The following is a 9,970-nucleotide window of genomic DNA, read 5'->3' as shown; positions in this document are numbered from 1 at the left end:
ATTGAAAACTGGCTTTGATCGAGCCCGTGATATGAGCTCGGTTGCAATTAAAGAAGAGAGTAACTGAAGAACACTTTGAGTAATAGCTAGAAGACACAATTGAACTTGTATTGCTTTGATGTGCGTGTCAATAGTGGTTTAAAATGGAAAAGTTCTCCCCTTTATATAGTAGGGAAATTTCAATCCTAGTACAAGTCTAAATAAGGTAAAAACCTTCTTTTTCGGTAAATGTCGATCCGCAGTTGATATCGGACGGGATTTGTACGGTAATATCCGGTTGAGGACGAGTATTACGGCTCCCTGCTCGTCATGCTCAATCATTTCTCTTTTTCCTTGGTCTCAAAACTTACTTGGTCCGGATCCATTGTTTAGCCGTGCCCAATCCCAGATGCACCGTTCATCCCCCCAGGCTCTGAAAAGAGAGACCCTTCGGCTTCGCTCGAGATTGCGTTAGATCATGCTTCCCTCTCGTTTTTTTATTGGGAATCGGGGGTAATATTATCCTCCATTTTGCCCGCACACAAATTCTTCCATAATTAATGAACATCATAGGCATCATTACAAGAAAAGACTTACACCAAGGAAAATTAGCCAATAACAGCCGAAAAAATTGAAGTCATCAGGGATCACTAGTAGCCTAGCCGTATGACCAGATTCCAATCCAATCGTTAAAATACTTTTAGTTACTAAATGTCATTCCGGTCGTTACAAACTTAGATTGTTAGAAGTGCTTTCGGTCGTTACAAACTTTAGATTGTTAGATTGTTACAAACTAATTGTTTGTTACTTTAAACAACCAAAAAACTTGATCATTGTATGTTATTATTGGAAAGATATAAAACTCACTATATCTATATATACAAATACACACCCAAAACATACAAAATAATCAATATTCATATAAAATTTAATAATTAATTACAGAGAACAAAAGCAGCCGAATATCACAAATATAGTTCTAAGTTCTAAAATTGTACTGTATTCGTCGTATTTGTCACCTCCTATCAAAAGAGAAAATAGGATTGTAACATGTACTAGAGGCGGCAAGCAAAATTTATATGGACTTCCCAAAGAAAGCATCAGAATTTATTCGACAAGAGAACTCCAGGAACAGTGAACATAAAATCACGGAATCAGAAGAAAGGTGGAAATCAAGGTTAAGAACAAAGATCATTCTTTCAACCCAATAATTTAATATATTTTACTACAGTTATTTTATTATATAATATAACTGTAACTGTAATGTCCGGGCCAGCTTGTGCGTGTCTCGACTAATTCCACAGGTACTTGCTACTTCCTAATCTCCCATCAGCACAAGTACTTTAGGCAAGCTCCCACATTGATAACAGCTTGAATCACTATTCCAACATGCAACATCTCTATAAGGCAATTTGTCAGAAACCTCCGAGCATTATCTCTGCTGGACGCTGGTCTCTCATGGTTTTCACCAACTTCATGATCACTAGGCCACACGCTTGGGTGCATGATTGATCTGCAATATACTTAATTCATTTCCGTAAGTTAAATTTTCCTGGTTACGGCTGTCAGCATAAACGCCATCATAATTTTCGATTTTTCACAAAGCAGTGATGGATATCAAAGGTATTTCATATTGATTTATATAAAGTATGGTAAAATACACCTTGGATGTTATAATCTGCACAGCAAAATTTTGTCCGGAACGCTAGCTCGTATCATTAGGAACGGGAGAATCTGGCCGCTAGAGCATAAAAGGGCAGCCCGGTGCATTAAGCTCCTACTATGCGCGAAGTCCAGAGGGGGCCCGACCACAAGGGTCTAATATTACACAGCCTTATCTGCAAGAGGTTGTTTCCACAGCTCGAACCCGTAACCTTCCTACATGTCTCTTCTGTTCAATCTATTGGTATATGGATTTTAGGCTCCCTACTCTTCCTGTTCACTGCTTAACATATGCAATTCCATCACGTTGGAAAGATATGAGCCCCCATGTTTTGTCATCGCAGTTCTAAATCATATGGTATTTTTTTAGAAAAGGAGAAAGAATAAAACCTGTCCTCAGATGTCATGAAGGACTGCCGGAACCTTCAGTTCAGCAGGAGCTTATCAAAAGGTTGGTTGGGATCTAAAATGCTCGCCAGTTCCCTCTCCCGCTATCATGTATGCCTGATGCCTAACTCATTGCTGTGTACTCCTTATGATCCTTCTTCCTCAAGCTCATAAGTGATACGAGAGGTTGAGAAATCGAGAAAGAGAAGAATGCCAGCACAAGGAAACTTGTCTGTTGAAATAACGAGAGAAATTCTGTAGGCAATCAACAAAAAGATTCTGACGCCCACATATTACCAAAATAGCACAAGATCAGGAAATTTGTACCATAACCAATAACAAAAATCTAGAGGCAATTTCGAGCCATGATATATCCTCATGAACCTCATTCATAACATAAGCAACCCATAACAAACAGGATTTTATTTGTAACAAATTGGATATGTACGTTTTCTATTATCCAAATAGAGAGGAGCACTTGAAAAAGTACTTTAGATTGGTGTCTCAGTCATGACAGTCAAGCCCATTCACGTTAGTCACTTTACCTAAAACTTTTCTCCAGTTATTTTTCCTTGACAGAAATTACAAATATTTCACACAGCATTATGACGGACAGCCTGTGCTTCCGGTATGTGAGAACTATGTTTAGATGCTTGGACCATAGAGGGAAAAAATGGGTATTCGAGACTACTTTATTCTTTTTAACTTTTATACCTTAATCAGTTGTTCCACCTAGCTGAGCACACAGATGAAGTAACATAATGGAAACATGCCACAAAAGAGGCAAAACAAAGAAAATGGACAAAATAATGGAAGCTGCAGAGACAAGAATTCATCTCCAAAGCTCTTTGAGTTCATGAAATCTGAATTCCACACGATGCAATGCCCCAGTAAAAGCAATCAAAGCTAAAACATATAATGCATGAAGACCATAACAGAGATGATCCACGCAGTCCCCATGTGGCATAGGTAATTTAGAGGCTTTATTATATAAATAACTACATCAAACAAACCCTGTATTAATCTCACAAAGGCTTTCTTACATAAATAAGTGTAGCAAAGCTTATAATATCAATAGTGGGGATTACTGCAAATGAAAGTAACATAGATAATTCACATGCCAAGGAGACATTTTGAAAAGAGAAGAAGAAAAACAATCAACAATTGAAAATCAAAATCGTTCTGCAATTTTCTAACAATTATAAAAGCCAATTATCCAAATTTAGATTGAGTTAACATCATTGAGCCAAGGGTCTACAGGAAACAACCTCTCTAAAGTTTGCGTTGACACTATCCTCCCACACCCACTTACTGGGTTTGTTGTTATTGTAGATTGAGTTAAAATCAGTAAGTTCTCACTTGGTAATGAAAGTCAAATAATTTGTTCACACACTTGCACAAAGTTTGGCCATGACTCAACTGAAAGATAGACAAACCAAATAGTAAAACACAAAATTAAAATACTTAAAGTATTACAACTGAAAAAGTGTAGGTTTACAAGGCATACTTCCCATATGTTTTCATTTTTCATTATCTTTAAACAAAATATTAATATTTCAAGAAGAAACTCAAAAGGATACTTGTTTATAAAACTCAAGTTGAAGATTCTTACAGGCAACACCAGCTATCCAGGCCAAGAGAATCAGTGGAAGAAAAATATAGGATTTAATTGTTGGCAGACATCTCCAGAAACATCATGCAAAACAAGAAAATAAGGTTTTCAATGTGACCTGCATCAATAATAGCACAAAGAAAAAGACCCTCTGAATGCTAGTTTTTCAATATCTCCTAAGATAAAAAAGTAGAAAGGAGAGAGAGAGAGAAGTACAGAAAAGACACAGTAGATGAGTTTTTTCTTTTTATTTCAGCTGCCACACATCATTAGGAGGGTCAAGCGACCAGGCAGTTTTAGTTATACCTTATCTCAAGGTCGGTGTACTATTCAAAGATAGTCCAATATTTTATTTTCCTCTGGAGATCTGCAGGTGTTTTCTATTCCATTACTTTCTTCCAGGAAACGGGTGATGGAGTGAGGAGGCTGCATAATTCTACAGCTTCTCAATTAAATATTGATCAGGCTAATTGTTACTTAATCATCTCATCAATCAGAAAGAACAAAAATTTCTGATGATTTCTTAAAGAGATTAAACTTACTTCACAAATATATAATAGAGTTGGAACACTTGTGTAATATGGCAGCTCAATAGCAAACAAAATAAAATGGACCTTCACTCCATTCTGGAAGCGAGGAAGACTGTATATATTGTAGAATAAACAATCAAGTAAACACCAGATAAAGGCAAAAGCAAGAAGTTTGAAGACCAATTCATATTCGGTTTATGGATTGAAGAGTAAATAACCTGCCCATAGATAACAATACAAGTTTTTATACCATGACTATTTGAGCTAATACATCAAACCAAACAACTTCTTAATGCTTTGGGATATTAAACTGGAGTCTGAAGTATAACACCTATAAGGGAAAGGAAATAGTAGCTACCACAATGGACAATAAAAATTTGAAGCTTCACAAAAACTTGAATTGCCACAAGCCAAAAGCTACCGTCTTTAGGCCTGGGAATCTTGTGAATCAGGTAAGGTAATGTCGCTTTCAGGAAAAGTGAGGAAACTCAAGTAGTTAATGTCAACATCTTATGTAACCTGAAAGGAAGTAAAAGCTAAAGCATTGAATGGATATACATACTAATGAAACTTTAAACAATAACAGGGAAAATTAATCATAAAAAGCTCCAGCACAAGAAAAATTGAAATTGGCTTTACTTGATGAATAAATAAACGACAAGCATTCAGTGAGCATCTCATTATTGTAATGGCACACATGTATATTAAAAGTTGCGTTAAATGTTAATAGTAGAACACAATCACATACCTAGACATGCAAAAAGCATAACAACAACTATTACTACTACACCTCGGTCCCAAACAAGTTGAGGTCGGCGAAAAGCACTAAGCCAAAAAGCATTAAGCATAAGGGAAAATAACCAACGGAATGAACTACAAACGGTTTGATGAATGCTTGAGGAGTTGGAGAGTGAATAGAACGGCGGAAGGCGATTTACACAGGCACACATATATATGAACACATACATATATGATCTGAAAAAAGGAAAATCCGACTGTGATTCGGATTGGGAATTATATGTCTATTGGGATTCCGATTTTGGAAACTAGGAGGCGTTTGGACATAAGAAATTTTTCCCTTTTTTTCAAAAATTTTCACTTTTTTCCATAATAATCTTTTGTTCATAAAAATTTATATTTTCACTTGAAAATGCATTTTGAAATTTTTTAAAAATTTAAAAAACTCCAAAAAACTATTTTCTAAATTTTCACTCAGATCATTCACAAAATTTCAAAAACGACCTAAAATTATATTCATGTCCAAATACAACTCTAAATTTCAAATACTATTTTCACTTAAAAAAAATTTCATCATTTTTTGAAATTTTACAATTCTTATGTCCAAATGCCCACTAGATCTGCTTTTTCCTCAAATTAAATCTTAGGATAGGCGTTGTCTGTTTACTCTATTTACGTAACTATAATTTTATCTTATAAAATTTATATTTGGATTTAAAAGGGTGAATAATATTTTGCAATGCGCTTTATCCATGTGCCTATATTAAATAATATATTTGAGTTACAAAATAAAGCTAAAAAAGTGTAAGTTCTTGAAAATGAGTAATATCAATTGTATTTAGATAGATCAATAAGGAAGAATCTTGCTAGAAATATGCAAATACTGATAGGAGAAAATTCTAAAATAAAATATTGATGTAAATATAAATCCAAACAACACATACATTTAGCCCAGATTTTGATAACAACTTTAGTTAAATTCAAAGATCACTATAAGCTAAAACCTAAATATTTAAAAAGAATAGCCTGATGCACGAAAAATTCCGCATTCACGTTGGGTCTGGGAAGGGTCATACCTCCAAGGGGCCGCACAAAAAATTCATTAGTGGCTACTTTCACTACTTGAACCACTGACCTACAAGTTTGTCATTACTCCAAGCTTCTCCTTCAAAAAATTATAGAACAATAAAAATAAGATACTCTTAATTATTTTCCTTGCTTAATAATTATATAGAGCTTTTTAAATATACCGTTTTATTAATTATAATTAATAAACTATTTTCGTCATTCACACAGGGCTCTAACTTTGATTTATTTTTTAGTTTGTTACATAAACCATGCTTTAAGAACTAGTGATATCTCCATATTCAAATCTCTAGCCTTAGACCGAACTTATCTTTCTATATAGCACTTTTCTGAAACTATTAAATTTTCCCTCAAGTATCCCTTCATATAAAATTTTCAGAAAAAGTGTTCTTCTTTTTCTTTCAAAAAACAAACTCTCTTCTGTGTTTTGGTTCTTAATTAATATTACAAAAATGCTAGGCTACGGATAGTAACATATAAAATAAGATTTAAACATCAGTATATATTTAGAAAGCAAAATAAAGTTTAAGAACCTAAAATATTTGTAAATATAGACGAACTGTTGATTGATATTATCAATTTTAGTATCAATTAGTTCTTACTTATTCTTTATGGACTTTGCAGTTTTTGATTTTCGTGTTTATCATTATATCAAATTCATTTTTCTCATTTGAAATGAAGATATAGTAATTTTCATTAATTTTGTTATTCGAAGCAGGAGACAATGTATCTTGATGTCTTATTTTTCAATTCAAAAAAATATATTAAAATGGGTGCAACTTAGTTCGTCCATATTCAATGATCATCATTGTTATTAGATCGTATTAAATAAAGAATTGAATTTACATTTTCAGTTGTTCTTCTTTGGATATAAATTAGATTGTAAGGACCTGACTGTTAGTTTTAAACAATTGCGCCTGGTTCGGCAGTTTGAAGTCTCGAGCAGTTTCATATTATGTGTATCGACTTGCGTGCATGGTTGGATTGTGTTTCCGGATGATTTAGAGTCAAATTGGAAGAAGGAAACTAGTTTTGGAAGCTTAAACGGTGAAAATTTGACCGGAATTGGAGTTTTAAGTAAACGGCCTCGGAATGGGTCATGGGTGATCTCAACAGTTTCGTATGATGATTTTGGACTTAGGCGCGCGTCCGGATTCGGATTTGGAGGTCCGTAGGGTAGTTTGAAGTGTTTCGGCGAAAGTTGGAAAAGTTGAAGTTTGGAAAATGGAGAAGTTTGACCCAGAGTTGACTTTTGTGATATCGAGGTCGGAATGTAATTCCGAGAGTTAGAACAACTCCTTTATTGTTATTTTGGACTTGTCTGCAAACTTTGGCATCATTCCAGGTTGATTTGATAGGTTTCGGCACGAGTTTTGGAAGTTGAAAGGTTTGAAAGTTCCTAAGTTCGATTCATGGTGTGATCTGTCATTTCGGCGTTATTTGATGTGATTTGTGATCTCGAGCGAGTCCGTGTTAGGTTATATGACTTGTTTATGTGCTTAGACGGGGTCCCGGGGGCCTCGAGTGTGTTCCTGATGGGCTACGGGCCATTTTTCTCCTATTTTGATCTGTTGTTATCTGTCAACTGGTTTTCTTCTTCGTGTTCGCATCTGCTCCTCTGCGACCGCAAAGAGTAATTTTGGAGGAGGTATTAATTGTTGATCGCGTTCGAATGACCACGTTCGCGATCGCGGAAGTCTGTGAGTTCCTTCTTCGCGTTCGCATCTTCTATGTCTGCGTTCGCATAGTTCTTTCTTTTGGGCAACAAATTATTCCTTTAATGCGATCGTATCTTTCTCTTTGCGATCATGAAGAGTAGCTTTGGACAACAGAAAATTCTTCACTATGCGATTGCATAAGCCCTTCTGCAATCGCGTAGCACATTTTTAGATAGTGGCTATTTTCCTTCTACGCGATCGCATCATTTCTTCCGCGATCGCGATGTACAAATACCTCGCAGATAGAATATATTCCAAAATCGAGGGTTACACCATTTTTATCATATCTTGACTTGTGGAGCTCGATTTTGAGCAACCCTTTGAGGGCTTTTCACACAAATCGATTGGGTAAGTGTTCTTCACCTAAAATTGATTATATTCCATGATTTTGATTTTTGAAGAAAAATTCTAAATGAAAATCATAATTTGAATGACCAAATAGTATCGGAATTTGATAAATTTTATATGGTTGAACTTGTATAGGAATGGGTATTCGGTTTTTGTAAAATTTGTCAGGTTCCGAGGTGCGGGCCCGGGGTTGACTTTTGGATCGATTTTTGGATTTTGTTAAAGATTGAGACTTTATGATCCAGAATAGTTTCTTATGTGTTTTATTTGTGCTTTGAAGTTAATTTGGTTAGATTTGAGTCGTCCGGAGGTCTTTTCACCTGAGAAGTGCATTTTAGAGTATCGGTTTGTCGTCTTTGAGGTAAGTATCTTGCCTAACCTCGTGTGGGGGACTTCCCCTTAGGAATTGAGTCTTATATGCTAATTGTAGTCCATGCATGCGAGGTGATGAGTGTGTGCTCGGACTTATTTGTGACAAATTTGCCTCTAGGGTTCTTAGGTCCTTATGTGGAATGTATCCCGTTATGATTGAGTTTTCTAATTGCTTAAATTGCCTCTATATGCTCCACATGAAGTTGTTAGCTTCCCTCTAGTTCTTACGTGTTATATTGGCCCTTAATTGCTTAACTGAAGTTATTGCATTCTTTATTATTTTGATACTTCTTGATTGTGAGTTCCTCTATGACTTCGTGCAAATATATTACATGTCCAATTGTTGTGGTTACCGTTGTAGTTATCACGTGCTTATTATGTCTTATTGTTTTGTTGAGGTTATCGTGCTTTTTGGTTTTTCCGTGACCCTTATTATGTACTTGTTGATTCCCTTGCCGGGACATTATTGCTTATGATATTGTTTCCCTTGTCGGGATGTTATTGTTTATGATATTGTCCTCCTTGTCGGGATGTTGTTGTTATACTCTTGTTCCCTAGCCGGGATTCTTTTATGATTGATGATGATTTGTAAATGGGAGCGAATTGCACTCCTGCAACAAGATATATGAAATGGAAGCGGGTTGCACACTTGCAACAAGATATATGAAATGGGAGTGGGTTGCACGCCTGCAATAAGATATATGAAATGGGTGCGGGTTACACGCTTGCAACAAGATATATGAAATAGGAGAGGGTGGCACGCCGCCATGGTGACATTGTAATGGGATCGGGTTGCACGCCTGCAACAAGAAAGAATGAATGTGAATATTGATTCTTATGGTAAGAACGAGGGTAAAAGCACGAAGGGTGATGCCGTGCACTTTCTGTTTGCTATGTTTATTTGTTGTTACCAATTCAAGTGTTTTAATTGTTCAAATTCCTTACCGCTGTGATCCTTTGTGAAGGAACCCCATCGTGTTTTCAATACTTCGTCATATTTATATACATATTTTTCAATACTTTAAAATTTCAATAATTATTTCATCTTCAATTCATTTAGTTACTCAATTAAATTTTCTTAAACCGTCTGAGGTTGTATTTTACTTTAAAATGGAATTTTTACTAAGTTAATTTATTAAATTCCTTGTTAAAGGTAATAATTTATTCGATGTTGTACTTTAAGTGAAAATGGTACTTTCTTTATTCAAATAATTTCTAAAAATAACTTCATCTTTTCTTGGTGAGTTCCTAATTGGTTTAGAAGATGTACTCTACTTATTGTTATGTAAATTAGACTCCTTGGACATCTTAATTGCATTGGTTATGGACCCTATGAACCGAGTAATATGAGAACGTTATTGTGTAAAGTGAGATAGAAATATGTGGGCACAAGGTGTTGGGTGTGCTAAAAGTTTGGTAATTGATTATGATATGAGACATTGAGTTTGAGATGGCTGGAAATTGTGCATCAGAAACGATTGTAGTTGGTGTTAATTTATTTGGTATCTTTGTTTCCACCCGTGTTTCTCTTTATTATT

The 9,970-nt window shown here is 35.2% G+C and overlaps 1 long non-coding RNA gene across 7 annotated transcripts; it reads right to left on the bottom strand.

Moving 5' to 3' along the window:
- Positions 1-1,039: 1,039 nt before the first annotated feature.
- LOC107785495 (uncharacterized) lies at positions 1,040-4,895 on the bottom strand. 7 transcript variants are annotated; one of them, XR_012694735.1, is made up of 5 exons: positions 3,947-4,895; positions 3,641-3,758; positions 2,032-2,307; positions 1,643-1,921; positions 1,040-1,492 (listed from the first exon to the last, which is right to left on the bottom strand). It is a non-coding gene; the product is annotated as an uncharacterized LOC107785495 (long non-coding RNA). The 7 variants fall into 7 exon arrangements; XR_001647877.2 differs by having other exon boundaries at positions 2,032-2,283; XR_012694736.1 differs by having other exon boundaries at positions 2,032-2,283; positions 4,421-4,895.
- Positions 4,896-9,970: the final 5,075 nt, after the last annotated feature.

This window comes from Nicotiana tabacum, chromosome 9 (assembly GCF_000715075.1).
Source record: "Nicotiana tabacum cultivar K326 chromosome 9, ASM71507v2, whole genome shotgun sequence".
In the NCBI taxonomy this organism is placed as follows: Eukaryota; Viridiplantae; Streptophyta; class Magnoliopsida; order Solanales; family Solanaceae; genus Nicotiana; species Nicotiana tabacum.
The sequence above is the reverse complement of the archived record's forward strand: the minus strand, read 5'-3'. Positions and strand labels throughout refer to the sequence as shown.